At 32.6% G+C, this 15,777-nt stretch overlaps 1 long non-coding RNA gene across 2 annotated transcripts in view; it reads left to right on the forward strand.

Annotated features, from left to right (window-relative positions):
• Nucleotides 1–15,777, forward strand: part of LOC145297085 (uncharacterized) — a 60,684-nt gene that overhangs the window by 17,015 nt on the left and 27,892 nt on the right. For both annotated transcript variants that reach the window (XR_013870106.1, XR_013870107.1), the window contains exon 2: nucleotides 8,284–8,386. This is a non-coding gene — a long non-coding RNA (uncharacterized LOC145297085). The remainder of the gene's footprint in view (nucleotides 1–8,283; nucleotides 8,387–15,777) is intronic.

Below are 15,777 nucleotides of genomic sequence, written 5' to 3' on the forward strand. Positions count from 1 at the left end.
TCATCTAACCACTGAGCTGAGCATTGCTGGTTGTCGTAAAGAACTCGCTCTTCATCGCAAGTCACAACAGGTTGTTGCATAAAAGAAGGAAAGATGATACTTCCTTTTGGTTATCGTTCAATTCATGAAGCAACTATTTGTCAAGTTTGTCTTTCCAATCTCTTCCAAGTGGTTGGAAATCGGCATATATGTTACATTTAATTCAGAAGCAAATTCTCGAACAGTTGTGTGTGAACTCCCGACTACCAAAACAGATACTGTTTTCACAACTGGAGGATGGGGTACGAGGCATAGGCAGACCTAAGCTCAGGTTTCGTGACACTGTCAAACGAAATCTAAAAGACAGGTTGATCCCTACTGGAAGCTGGCAGACCCTCAGTCGCGACCGTGACAAGTGGAGAATGATGGTTCACAGGAAGTCGTCCTCGGGCATGAAGGACAGCACATGATGATGATGTGTGTGGATTGGGTTTGACTACGGCCCTTAATTGATTGTTGTCAATATCTGATGGGCGACCAATTTTCTCATTATCTTCAAGAGTCACGTTGCTGCCATAAAATTTCTTAAACCACCATTGTGCTGTGCATCCAGTAGGGGGTTACTGGACCAAACACTTCATTGATATCGCAAGTTATTTTAACAGCTTTTTAACCTAGCTTAAATTGAAATAAGAAAATTGTGCGAATTTGTTTTCTTTTTGTTCCCATCTTGTCTTCAACGTTCTAAAAAGAAGACAATTGTTTTAAAACGATTTAAATTTAAACGATTAGATAGTCAAAAACGCTCTTTAAAATGATAAATAAAGTAAAGGTATTATAACAAAAACTTATTTAAAAATACATCATTTGAAATCAAAATTAAAAATTCCGTAAGAACTTTCTTCTCAACGAAATAGAAACCAAAAACGGCCAAGTAGAAAAATTTTTTTTGTTAATGCTATATAAAGAAAAAAATGGTTGTATCGAAGATGTTAACTTCCAAATATTTGTGCTTTTTTAAAAATTAGTTTAGTATTATTTTCTTAGAAGTGAAGTAAAGATGTTCCTTATGAAGTTGAAATCATGAGTTTTTTTGTTTTTTTTTTTTGTTTTTTTTGCGGGAAATTATTTAAAAAATTCTTTTTAGATAAATACACTTGCGCTTAGGAACGTTAATAATACAGTGTACAGTTTGCATATTATTTTTAAAACGTACCAGAGAACTTTAACGAATATTTAAAAATGTTTTGTTTAAAATTAATGAATTTGTAGACAAGTACTCCCCAAAAATGAAATTCTTTTTTTTTATGTTAAAAAAAAAACAATTATTTCAGAATTTACAGTGCTTGATTAATTTTGCCTATAAATTTAACTTGAATTTATCACTCATTTCAAACCGATTGTCTATCAAAATAATGTTTTAAAAATACATAAACTGATGATTAGAATAAGCTTAGAGAAATAGTCGGACAACATGTAATATGACTATCAACCTGATTCCCCAAAGAAAAATGTCTTCTCAATTATCAAATCATTTCTCTGATAGGTTCATAAGTGTAGTGATTAATGGGCAGAAATCGGAAGCCCACAGTATTAATGCTGAAGTCTCTTAGGGGTCCATTCTGGGCCCAACTCTCTTCCTGATCTACATCAATGATCTCCCAAATCACATCCTTAGATCATTCATAGACATTTATGCTAACAACACTACCATCTATGGCAACACATCAAAGGCCGTAAATGACAAAATTCTCTCCTCTGATCTTGAGCACACGGTACAATGGGGGAAGAGGTGGCTGGTTACTTTTAATGCATCTAAAATCAAGCTTGTATCTTTACATCATCAATGCTCTATCCCCATTTGGTATCAACTGAAATGAATGGTTCTCGTCTTGGGGAGGCTCCATGTTTTGACAAGCTTCTGGGCTTGACCTTTACTCCTGATTTGAAATGGAACACGTGCATAAAATCTGTTGCCAAGGTCACTGGAAAAATGGTGGGATCCTATCGATCCAGTAGATATCTCTCTGCTGACGCAATTTTCTACCTATATAAAAGCCAGGTACGTCCAAGGATGGAGTATTGTTGCCATATTTGGGCGGGGGCTGCTAGAAAAACTTATCCTACTTTGACAGAGTTCAAAAAAGACTTTGTAGACTCGTAGGAGATGCCCTTTTCTCTTCCTTACAGAAGAGCTGTTGCAAGCCTGTCTCTGCTTTATTTTCATGGCAAGTGCTCGTCTGAGCTCCAATCTATGGTCCCCCCTTGCTAAACTTTCATAAAAAAAATACTTGTCTAGCTAAAACCACTATCAATAATTCCTCCCACCCACTCTTTATCTTTGCCTAAACCTTAATGTAGATTCCATAAACAAAGCCTCTTTCTTAGAATTGCACGCCTGTGGAACTCTCTTCTGTTTGCCTGCTTTTCAGCTGACTACAATTTAATCGTCTTCAAGTCCAACATAAACAAATTCTTGTTGAACCATCCCCTTAAGTAATCCAATTTACGATTACTATGATATTATCCTATTGACTACTGTACACTCATTAACCCTTATCCTCGAGTGGTCGCCAGGCCTTGATTGTAACCCCTCCAGTGCAGCTCAGCTCAGGTGCATAGGCTCGTGATTGAAATGCACCCGTAGCCGATACCTGTGGCGTTACCCGTGGTTTCGTCTAGTGGTCGAATTCATCTTCGTCGTCGGTTGCTCTCCGGTTCCATTTCAAATCAGCTTCCAACCGTCACCTGGGCTATCGGAGAAATATATTGCATTCACAACGGCGTTCCAATCAAAGAAAAGAAAGTCAAAACTTAATTGGTTTTTCTTAACACAAAATTGATTATTGTCTTTGACTTTACAATATAATAGTTACACACTGGCCTAGTCATGCGACTTAGGGGGCTGGCAGTTTTGTTTCTTTTACCAAGTTCTCCGTTCTTCATCTACCGTCAGTCCACGGAAAGGGATCAGCGAAAACAGACCCCAATTAGCCAAGTGTCTTGTTTTTATCAAATCAGTCGTTCCTCCGCCCACCTTTTTGGAGTTATTCTTTCTTTCTTTCCTTTCCTCTCTCTCTCTTCTTTTATCCTATTAATTTGTACTCCCTTTCCTTTCTTTTGAATTTTCCTCCCTCTCTCTGTTTCCCTAATTTCTACTCCTCCTTTCGGCTTTATCTATCCCCATTTTTAACCCTCATTGCACTGAGGTATTCCTTATCATGTAATTAGGAGCTATTAGTCACCTCCAGGTCGATCAATGCCTGGCGGCGACCCCTCACCCCCCGATTCCCACCCCAAGCTGTCAGCTTAAAAATCTCTGGATTTCTTCATATCACTCAACAGAGGGTCTAAAAACAACCTTTTCATTGTTAATGGATACACAATAGCAATAAGATAAGAACAATTATTTGTTTTTGTTTTTTTTCTGACAAAATCCCATAGACATTTCTGTTTAAACAACATCAAACCATCATCATCATCATCATTAGAATTCAGCCGTGCCAATTCCTCTGAATTCATGTCGACTAGCAAGGTCAGTCGGCATGGCTCGGTCCGCATCATGTCACATTGATAAGTGGTGAGTTCTTTTTAAAAAATAAATAAATAAATAAATCTATCGACCTGATTCCCCACAAACATTTTTTATCAGATTAACCTCTGTGTTCCAGGTTTAAAATGAACGTCCTCTATAGTATCAGACCTAACATGACAATATTGTTGGAGCCTGTGATAAATAGAGAAGTGGTCAACCAACTCGGCAAAAACAACCTACTTAGCGACATGCAATATGGCTTTCGTTCTGCTAGATGTAGTAACTGTAATATTACACAGGATTAGTGAATCTCTCGATGGGGATTCTTTTCTAGAGCAATTACTCTTGACATATCAAAAGCTTTTGATACGGTATGGCATAAAGGTCTGTTTCACAAGATCACCACCTACGGAATAGCTGGAAATGTCCTCTCAGTTATTAAATCGTTCCTCTCAATCTTTGGTCACTCTTTGTCAAACTTTCACAAAAAAAAACGCACATCTAACTACAACCACTATCAACAATTCCTCCTCTGTACCTTTTTTTTTTTTTTTTTTTTAATTGTCTTTTCACCCCAAACACGGCTCGGTGCCACTTTGATGTAGGGGGCTACTATCTGGGATATAATTTGCAGGGATACTATGTAGGGAGTTGGGCAGCAAGATATCTGTTTACATTACACTTGAACTTCTGCATGTCAGTACAGTCGAGGAAGCAGGAAAACGGGAGGAAATTCCAAAGTCCAACAGTTCTGGTGAAGAAACTATGAGAGTAGAAGGCTTTCTTGCATCTAGGGATTTCTGCTGTGTAGGGGTGGGACTTTGCTGCTTGTCGGGTTTGTCAGGAGTATTTACGTCGAGGTGGTACAAGGGCTTGTAGTTCGTCGGAGCATATACCATTAAAATACTTAAATCTAAACATGGATTCCATGAACTAGGCTTCTTTCCTAGAACTGCCTGCCTGTGGAACTCTGTTCCGCTAGCCTATTTTCTAGCTGACTACAATATGGTTGTCTTCAAGTCCAATGTAAACAAGTTCTTGTTGAGCTGTTTCCTTAAATATTCAAATCATACCAAATTCCCATTACTAATTACGATTAATACACTGTTGTACTGATGAAGACCCTATACTCGTTAACCTTTATCCTCGAGTGGCCTTCAGGCCTTGATAATATGGTGCCCCCCCCCTTTAAAAAAATTGGCCTTCTTATTTGTAATTTATTGCCAATTTTTATTGCAAATAAAAAGGCTGGCATTTCATGTACACACGATTTGAATAAAATTTGAGATGATTTGAACAAGCATTTAAAAAAAATGCTTGGGAATTGAAATCAAAAGGAGACAAAATCTATCGAAATATTGGTAAGAAATATTTAATTAGGAATTAACTTTGAATTTATTTCAAAGAATGAGAGTTCAATAATATAGAACCGTTGTTTTAATTGGAATAAAATAAAATACGCATCAAGTCAAAGAATGAGAAAACGTTCTTGATGCATAATTTCATTTTATTCAAATTAAAACGTTTCTATATTATTGAACTCTCATTCTTTGACGTTATTCTCGCGTTACCTGCGCATAGTTCAAACAATTCAAAATACAACCGCCAGATACAACGCACGACTCTATACAGACTTTTTTCTCCAAAGTAACAACATTGCAAGGAAGAAGAAAAAAAAAAAGAAACAAAGGACACACCGAAGACGGAGTATACCTCCGAAATATATTTGTGATGAATTTCAAACAAGTAAAATATTTGTTTATTTTCCTAATCTTACGTTGTGATTTGGTTTCAAACGCACTTGATGCATATTTTATTTGAATTATTTTTTTTTGAGGGGGGGGGGTTGTATTACTGTACACATAGATTCGAAAAAGTTATCAAAAACAAATATATAACAAATAAATGTTATCAAAGGCAAGATAAGTTACTTTTCTACCAAACTGGATATATTTTTCGTGTTTTTATTCAATGTAACATGTTTATTCAGCTCAAAAACCATACAGCGTTTACCGATGTATTGGAACATTCAAGATGGCGTCTTATTCTCTCTTTAATACGGTAAGTGTGGGAAAAGATGTTATAAATAAAAAACCGGATAAAATACTGTTAAAAACTCGCTCAATATATGTTACCGTGACATAGGTTGACATATATGCGGCGGGTTTTTAATAGTATTTTGTATAGTTTTTTTTATTTATAACACCTTTTTCCATACTTACGGTGTTAAAGAGGGTGTGAGACGCCATCTTGAATTTTCGAATACACCGGTAAACACTGTATGTTTTTCGAGCTGAATAAATATGTTACATTGAATAAAAACACAAAAAATATATCCAGTTTGGCAGAAAAGTAACTTATCTTGCCTTTGATAACATTTATTTGTTATATATTTGTTTTTTGACAACTTTTTCGAATCTGTGTACAGTAATACAAACCCTTTTTTTTTTTTTAGCGATGTAAAATGACATTTTTTGTTATGTAAAAAAAGTGTCGGAACAAATATGTCAGCTTATGTATTTCCGAATGAAATTATCATTTTTTTATTTTTCCATAATAGTCTCAACTTTTGGTGATTTTAGTTGGATTTTTTTTTTGTTCTGAAACATCAGGTCAATTCCTTTGACTTTATACATTTAAGCTATATCTTAACATTTTCGCCGTTCCTAACAGGCAAGTCTTTTGCAAAAAAACCTTTTGAAAAATAAATTCTCTCATCAATATGAAAAAGCCACTTATGCTGACTTTTCGTTATGGTTCCAAACGTTCAAATCACAATAGGGATCATCTTGACGACTTTACATTTCCAGTGTTTAACTAATTCCCATTTCAGATCTTGATATATTTTTTCATACTTTTTCTCTTGCACTCTGGTATTGAAAAGGCAGCCGAAGTCAAAGATTGAGCAAGTTCTCTTGTTTTTGTTTAGAAAAATTATGTCATGTTCAAGGACCTTATTAGTTTTTATGAGCATATCGCAAAGAAGTTTAACATTGTCGTTTTCCTGTACCACTTCCGGTTTTTGCTCATACCATTTCTCATTATTAATTATATTTATTTTTTTAATCCTGCATTTGTCTGAGCTTTTAAACTGTTAAATAATGAATATTTTATTTAATATTATACTTTAATTAATTCCAATGATTAGACTCTTTTATCTAAGCTTGACTTTCCTAATTTTCGCATGAGAATACTTACATAAATAATGTTATAATCTTGTTCATCTTAACTTGCTTTTTATATAAGGAATTGTGAATACATTTTGAACGCACTTTTAATATGCGAATATTATATTTAAATATCACTAGATTTTTTTAACTTAAACTTGATTTTTATTTTTTAATGTCGCATAATATTCATGGTCATAATTTTTTAATATTAATGTTGAGATAGCGTAGTGCATTCAAATAAAATGTGCCAATATTTCTTCTCTTTTATTACACAGTCTACATATCTGTGATTCTGCAGTTTTGTTGATGTAGTGTTTGATGAACCAAGTGCAAGTGGCTGCAATTAAAGTGCTCGCAGTAGATCTTTTATGATCAGCCCTGATCAACCGATTCCAGCTGTGATTATCTTGAAATTTTGTATTCTTAAATAATACATGTGTAATCCCCCCACCCCCCAAATATTTTCCCTTCTCTATTGCAGCTTGTCTCTTTTTTTTTATCCAGGTCTTTACTATCTTTCCCCTTTTCATTTCAGGAAGAAGAGTTTCATTATTTTCAGAAATATATTTAGGTTTTCTTCATCTTCAACACTAATTAAATCTTCCCCACATTCTTTTCTAGATAGATACAATTGATCTACGATCCTGGATATGACCTTCAACTATATCCGATAGTGAGGCCCCAGCTTGCAGTTTTGGGGGAGTGTGGAGCCACCCTTTAATTACCATTGCTCCCAGGCCCACTCTGACCTGGAGTGGTAGTACCTGTTAGGGTCCCAACTATGGGTTAAATAGAAACCGACTTGAAAAAAAAAACAACATATATTCCATTAAAAAACTTTTCTTCCAAATAACTGGATTTGGCATTAAATAACCTGAAAAGGGTTGATATGCCGTAAAACAAAAACAACCAACAATTGATCTACATTTCCTTTCTTAGCAAAACCCTATAAATTGTAAGCATTTTACATATTTTTGTGTCCAAACATTTTAATTCATCCACTTTCTATTCAAGTATACCAGCAGTAAATCGAATGATGGCTATTGCTCAGGCATTTATGGCCTATATTGTATTCCGACTGTGGAAGTGCGATTTAAGAATAACCCTTTATCTTCTGTTGGACTCGGCTGTGATCTGATTTTTCATTTCCATGTTTTTAATCTCATCAATTCCAGCATCCCCAAATATTTGTAGCCTCTCTTGCTGTCATGATTCTTCATCAGATCTGTTGTTGGAAGTTCAAGGTGATCTTATTGGGTGAACTTGGTTCTTTTTATCACAAGAATAATATATTTGGTGGCGCCAAATTTCATTCTTATGTCATTATTCAGCAATCTAATCATGATAATTAGGATATCAAACTGGTTCTCATTCTTTCCAAAAAAACTTTAAGATCATCCATGAATAATAGACGGTTGAACGTAGGAAGTTCCTTTCCAAGTTTATATCTTGCTCTTACATTCCGTAAAAGAAATGTCAATGCGATCAAGGGAAAAGACTATCACATGGGAAAATCCTTTCTTAATTTTCACTTTTTCACTCATGCAATATTTCCTGAACTTAAATTGATTTCCTAATTCTTCATATTGTTCTTTATAGATGTTCAGATGTCGGGGGTTATTCCGAAAAACTTCAAACGTTTGAGTATCCATAAATGGGGCACCATGTCGAATGCCTTCTTGTAATCTAGCAACGTGGCAAGGTTCGTAGATCTTTGTTTGCAGTTTCTTAGGTTTATTTTATCAATCAAAAGCTGATCTTTGGTCCCTCATGATCTTTTTTGGTGGCCATTCTGTTCCTCGGGCAGCAAATTATTTTGATCCAAATGACAATACTTTCAGACAATATACCAGTGAAAAGTTTCCACATAACTGAGAGGAAAGTGATGGTCATTTGACCCCTTTTTTTGTCTTATCTTTCATGATCAAGACTGTAGTGCCCTTTGTCAGCCAATCAGGAAAGCTACCTGTCGTCAGTCATCATCATCATCATTAGTAGTAGCAGTAATAATAGCAGTGTCTACATTATCATTAGTAGTAGTAGCAATAGCAGTTATAGTAGCAGTGTCTACCTAATCATTAGTAGTAGTAGCAGCAATAACAGTAATAGTGTCTAAATCATCAATAGTAGTAGTAGCAGTAGTGTATACTACTACTACTCTGATGACTAAGAATTAAGAACACAACTGCAGTTTCATGTGAAGAGCAAATGCGTTGAAAAATAAGGGAGATCATTCAGCTCTGTGATTTCCACTCTGAGCACTTTTATTGATCATACGATTGCGGCCTAAGCCAATCTTATTAGGTTTGGTATTATTGTAAATCAATTTTGCTAAATTCCCTTCCCCATAGCCCCCCCCCACACACACACACTAAAAAAAACAAAAAAAACAAAAGAAATGCTACATTTTTAGGTGATTATACGTGAATGCCGAGAAAAACTTGGTAGAAAGAATGAAAAAAGTTAAATTAGAATTTACAGTGGGAGATCAGTTTCGCATATAAATTTTAACATTGAATGATGCCTCATTTCTTGGCTATTCTAGCGTTTTAGAGCAGTTAACCTTTTTGTTTTTTTAAGATAAATCATGTGCATGTTTTTATGCGTGGGGGACGATCTGAATCTACTTTTTTAGGCGACTACGCATGGTTCTACGACTTTGCTACTCGAACTGAGAATAAAAAGGTACAAAATTTTAGTTTAATATAAAAAGTTAGAGTGGACTGGAAATAGGGGATCATTTTGCATTAAATTTATGTACGAAACTGATCCCCCACTTTATTTTCTAATTTTTTTTTATTTTGACAAATTTTTCATGGGATAATAATCCATAAACACATAATCACCTAAAAACAAATAAGATCGTATTTGAGAGAAGGGGTTATCAGTAAAGAGCGTTTATTATCTGCATTTCTTTTTATAAAAATATTAAATAGTATCACTAGGTGTATCAGAAGCGGCCATTAAAAATGCGTGATAAGAACTTTAATAATTCAACTTACTATCTTTCGAAGCTTATAACTACTTGAAAAATGCAATTCAAATCCTAATTTTTTTTTTTTCAATTAAAGGAGCAAAGACCAAATTTAAAAAAAAATAACAGGTTTAATAGCAAATTATGCAATATTTGTTTTTTTTAAATCGGTTTTCTTTAAAAAAGATTTAAAGAAAATCAACGTATTTTGACTTGCTTCGATAAATATATGTATATATAAATGCCAAAAATTCACTTACCTATAAAAAATATACTATTAAATGGATAGTTCCATTCTTTATTGTTAAGAATTTATCCATATTTATATTTTAAATTCCATGTATTTTTTAAATAAAAGGATTTTTTAAAGCGAGGGTCGTAGAAAAGCGCATTTTCGTGACACGCTTTTTTGTTGTTTTAAATTAGAATATTTTATTTATTGATCTTTTATCTTCAATTTGTGATATATAAAACTTTGATACATAAATTATTTAATTTTTAATAGACATTTCGAAATGCGGGGGGTAAATTAAAAAAAAAAAGTTTGTCTAAAATATTATATTCGGTTTATTGGAAAGAGCATAAAATTTCACATTGACCCTGAAAATATCGTAAAAATTTAACTAATAGAAAATTTTCGATAGATTTTTAAAGTTTAAAAATTGAAAAAAATTTAACTTGTAAAATTCAATTGATTTCATACGCAAAAAAAAAAAAAAAATAGCTGGTTGAACGTGCACTGGCACTTTGTAAACACTGTTTTTTTTTGTTTTTTTTTTAAATAAAAAAAATAATATTTCTATTTTTTAAACACCTTTTTAATAGTTTATTTTGGAAGTATATTCCATACAGAAAATAAACAACCCACTTTAAAAAGAGAAATTACGAGTTTTTTTTATATTTTAATCATAGTTTTCTGTTAGGGGTGTAAAAAATTCTCCCAAAATTCTGATACACTAGGTGTGTCAGAAACTTCGTGAAAAATATTGAATAATTCGACCACCTGTCTTTCCCAGCTTATAACTACTCGAAAAATGTAATTCAAACCCTAATTTTTTTGTTCAATTAAAGGAGCAAGGACCAAGGTTTCATTTAAAAAAAAAAAAAAAAAAAAAAATGTGATTTAAAAAAAAAAATTTTTTAAAAAGAGTTTAAACTTCGGACTTTACAGCTAAATTTCTAAAAAAACACTACTTTTTTTGTTTTAAATTTGAATATATTATTTGATTTTTATCTTCAATTTGTGATATATAAAACTTTGGTGAGTAAATTAATTATTTACTTTTTAATAGACATTTCAAAATGGGGGGGGGGCTAAAAAAAAAAACGTTTGTCTAAAATATTATATTCAGTTTATTGGAAAGAGCATAAAATTTCACATTGACCCTGAAAATATCGTAAAAATAGAATCAATAGAAAAATTTTGATAGATTTTTAAAGTTTAAAAATTGAAAAATACTGAACTCGTAAAATTCAATTAATTTCATTACTGTTTTTTTAAAAAATAAAAAAATATTTCTATTACTTTTTATACAACTTTAATAGTTTATTTTGGAAGTATAATCCATAAAGAAAATAAATAAACCACTTTTAAAAGAGAAATTACGAGTTTTTTTTATATTTTATTCGCAGTTTCGTGTTAGGGGTGTCAAAAATTCCTACAAAAATTCTGATACACTTATAGAAACAGCAAGACAATGTTGATTTTTTAATAAAATGGATTTACGATTTATCTCCCCTGTGGAATCAAAGGGACATAATTCGTTTATACTGTTACTATGCAGCGATCTAAAATTTATTTACCTCCCTTTAAATATTTGATAAGAAATTTACTTCCCTTGGACCACTATTTTTTTACAATTTGCCTGAAAAAAAAAAAAAAAAAATTACGTCATTTTTTTTTAATTGAAATCGCTAGACAAGGCATGAAGCCACTTGATGTTAGGAGATAAAAATACTAATTCAAGATTAAAAACTTGCCAACGATAAATGTTAGATGAAATAGATTCTGATCTAGTAAACAGCAATACTTCCCCCTTTATCAGAAACTTCGCTCATGGAATGTGAGGACTAAAGGACAAAAAAAAGGAAGCGAGAGTTACGAGGTTGTCGAACATAAACCCAAGATCCACCTTTTGGCCATTATGTCAATGGATACTCAAATCTAAGGGGGATAACCAGCATAGACATAGCAAACCTAAGCATATTTTGTAAAGTATAATTTGGGACGCTGAAATAATCAGAACAATGAAAAAGAATGTTAAATGCTCACGCAAATTTCTCAGGTTGGTCTGAGAAGCCATCTGCGATCCAAACACTGAGGAAAGAGGAAACTGAAATTCTCAGATACGAGAAATCGGCCGATGCCGACGATAATTTGGGATGTTGAAACAATTAGTAGAACAATGAAACAATGTTAAATGAAGAAAAAAAAAATTAATTGATGTTACTGTAGCCGAGTTCCGGAAATTGCCGAAGCAGTTTACGAAAATGAAACAAGTTAGCGATCAAACTCTACCTGAATGAAGTTAGTCCCAGAAATTGCCGAAGCACTATATATATATATATATATATATATATATATATATATATATATATACTATACCTGCAAGCGCCGGATGAAGTTAGTCCTGAAAATTTCAACGAACTTAAAATATAACCATGTTAAGTAACAAAATAAACTTATTAATTAACGTATTACACAAAACAAAAGTAAACAACCTGTTACAATGTAACAATATTAATCAACAACAAAAATTAAATAAACTTGTTTGAAATTATGTTAATTAATAAAAAACAAAAGTTAAATAAACTAATTAACGAAAATAAAAAACTTTTTTGAAGGAGATTTTGAAGTTTTTACGCCGTCATTTTAATTTGTTTTTAAACAAAAATTAAAAATTAAAAAAAAAGAAATTTGTTTTTCTTTATTTTAGGTAATAACTCGTCGTCAGGATGATTAAAACTTTTTGTGAAGGAGATTTTAAAGTATTTAAACCGTGAATAACATTCAAGAAGTTGTTCTTCATTAGGCATTTCCAACCGAATGTGGAAAAAAGAAAGCATGATTCTGTGACGTCAGACTATGGAAAAGCAGAAGCGACTTTATGATTTTTTAAAACCTTTATCTTCTTCAAACTGCAATTAATAATTAATCTTTGTTATAATTTTAAGATTTACACAGTTTAATGATTAATATTATAAACATTTGTATATTAAATATGAAATACTGTTTTACTGAATGTTCATTTGGTTACCTACGGGGTTCCATATTTTGTTCGGTAAAAAAAGACAAACAAAATATGAGAGGAACTACAAAATGCTTAATATTTGTGCAATAATATTGTCAAATCGGTTTTAATCTGGCGATAAAAAAGCTGACAAGAGCCATGTTTATATTAAAAGTTAATATTAAAAAAAAATTTTAACACAATTAATTAAAAAATCTATGTTGTAACAGAACATTTTGAAATAATGGAATTTTAATGTTTACAAAGTTTCTTTTTCTTGGCAATCCAACTCTGATTATAGTATATATTAATTCGAGAAAAGGCTATTTAAAAAAAAACAACAATATTAAATTTATATTATTGTTTAATTGCAACTTCAAGGTAATTTTTTGTTCAGTACATGTATTTAAATTTTAAAAAAATAAATGTTTTACTTATTTGAACTCTTATGTTTCATAGTAAATAGAAATTTCGATAGATTTAAATCTATTTTGTTCAAATTTCGAAAAAAAATAAATATAGGAGGGGGCACGCACTAAAAAAATATTTCCCCTCATATATTTTACGGAAACTGCATTTTATATGTAATTTCATTCTAAAATGGATAAGTATCGAAAATTTCACGATTAGTTGATTTTTGCTAGATTTATTAAACATGGGTATGTTTTCATGTTCGAAATGCTTACTGCATGGGAACGTTATTTTAAAGCACCAATTATGTAAATACGATTTTCGTCTCGCAATTTCATTATTTTTGTACGATGAAAAAATTAAAAAAAATTATTACTAATTTATTTTGCCCTTCTTCTTTTAAATGGTACAAAAGTTATATTGATAATATTAATTTATAATAAAGTTACATCGTTTTACATATGGGGGGGGTAATTTGGAGGTGCGTATTCTTCAATTAGCCAATGAAAAATGCTTCCTTTTATTTAAGTGAAAAAAGAACGAACACTTTATCTTGGTCGCAATCTTTGAACGTTGTTATTTTATTTATTTATTTATTTATTTATTTATTTATACATTTGTATATTTTAAGATTTTATGGATAATTTTTAATATTTATTTTTGGATAAGAGTTTTGACAATACATGGACTTAGGTAGAGAAAGGACGATACAAGCTTTTTTTTTTAATTCAATTTTTTACGATATATTTTGTTTATTAAATTGCTAAGTGAAACTACAGAATAGAAGAAAAAAAAATTAATAATAGCCAGAAATTGACGGTTTAAATACTTCAAAATCTCCTTCAAAAAAGTTTTTATCATCCTGGCGCTGATTACCTAAAATAAAGATATAATAATTTTTTTTATTTTTGTGTAAAAAAAAAAAAAAAATTTTAAATGACGGTTTAAATACTTCAAAATCTCCTTCAAAAAAGTTTTTAACATCCTGGCGCTGATTACCTAAAATAAAGATATAATATTTTTTTTTATTTTTGTGTAAAAAAAAAAAAAAAAAAAAAAATATTAAAATGACGGTTTAAATACTTGAAAATCTCCTTCAAAAAATTTTTTTATTTTCGTTAATTAACAAGTTTATTTAATTTTTGTTCATTAATTAATTAATCCACCAACTTCCTTACAGGGCATCATAAGTATGCATTTTGTAGACCCCGCGACAAAGGAAACAACGAACCACGTCAAGAGGATGTGGGAAGGAAGCAAAACAGCAAAACAAGCAAGAATGCGGGACCAACCGGGAACTCCTGAGTACATATTTATTTGAATTTATGTGGAGACAAAAATTCGGAAACGATCCTTTTTATCTCCATCATAAATCACGTTCCGATAGCTACCCATTTCTTGGGGAGCTTCTTTCCATTTCCTCTACCCCCATCTTCCTCCCTATTTGCCATCGATAACCGTTCAACGGTCGAGCGAAGTAGAAGAAATGTAGGTGCATTACTCTCCTAATAATTATTTAATTAAGAATCACAAAAACAACAAAACACCTCCTTGAAACAAATAACAACAAAAGGGGTTTATTGCAGAAGAAAGACGAGATTGTTTCTCGAACTGAAAAGAAAGGGCAAAGGAATCTGCCTGGCTGGGTGTCGTCTGCTGATGGTCGGGTAGGCAGTAGCCAGTGAGTGGCGGTGTTAGGAGTGCTGTGAGAGAGATCTGTTCTGGTCGCTGGCTAGGGTCTCTCTAGCATGACAAAAGAATGTTCGTTCGGGTACGGCACGTGGAAGCAAGTAGGAGTTTGGAGAGGTGTTTGTTTTGTACTCGTGTAAGGCCTGGGGAGGGGGACAAAGCACCCCGGCGATGTTTGCTGTTGGGCAGACCAAAAAGAGAGAGAGAATTAAAGGTTTGTGGTTTCACCTTTTATGTACTCGGTCACGTGACTGAGAGCTGGCTTGTGATTGGACAAGCCAGGGAGAAATGGATTTCAAATTTCAAAGTTGTGAGAAGTAGTCTCTGCCTGTTTATAGCGGCTGCTACAGATTCCTAAGGAAATATCCTCATCTTGAGAAAGTTCTACAACTACAAGCACTTGTACCTCCTCGATGTGACTACCCCCGACAAACCCAACAAGCAACTAAGTCCCACCCCTTTACAGTAGAGATCCCTAGGTATAAGAAAGCCTTTTACTCCAATAGTTTCTTCCCCAGAACTGTAAGTCTTTGGAACTGCCTCTGGGATTCTGCTTTCCCAACTGTACTGATATGCAGAAGTTCCAAGTGTAATGTGAACAAACATCTTGCTACTCATCTCCCTTCATAATGCCCCCGCAAATTATGTCCCTCGTTAGTAGCCCCCTACTTCAAAGTGGCACTGTGCCTTGTTTGGGGTGAAAATTGATTTTTACAAAAAAAAACAAGTTCTTCCGTTGGCAATGAACAGCCGTGAAAGAAAAAAAAGAAAAGAAAGTTTTCTTGAAAA

Source organism: Euprymna scolopes, chromosome 17, assembly GCF_053919585.1.
Source record: "Euprymna scolopes isolate OS-2025 chromosome 17, ASM5391958v1, whole genome shotgun sequence".
In the NCBI taxonomy this organism is placed as follows: domain Eukaryota; kingdom Metazoa; phylum Mollusca; class Cephalopoda; order Sepiida; family Sepiolidae; genus Euprymna; species Euprymna scolopes.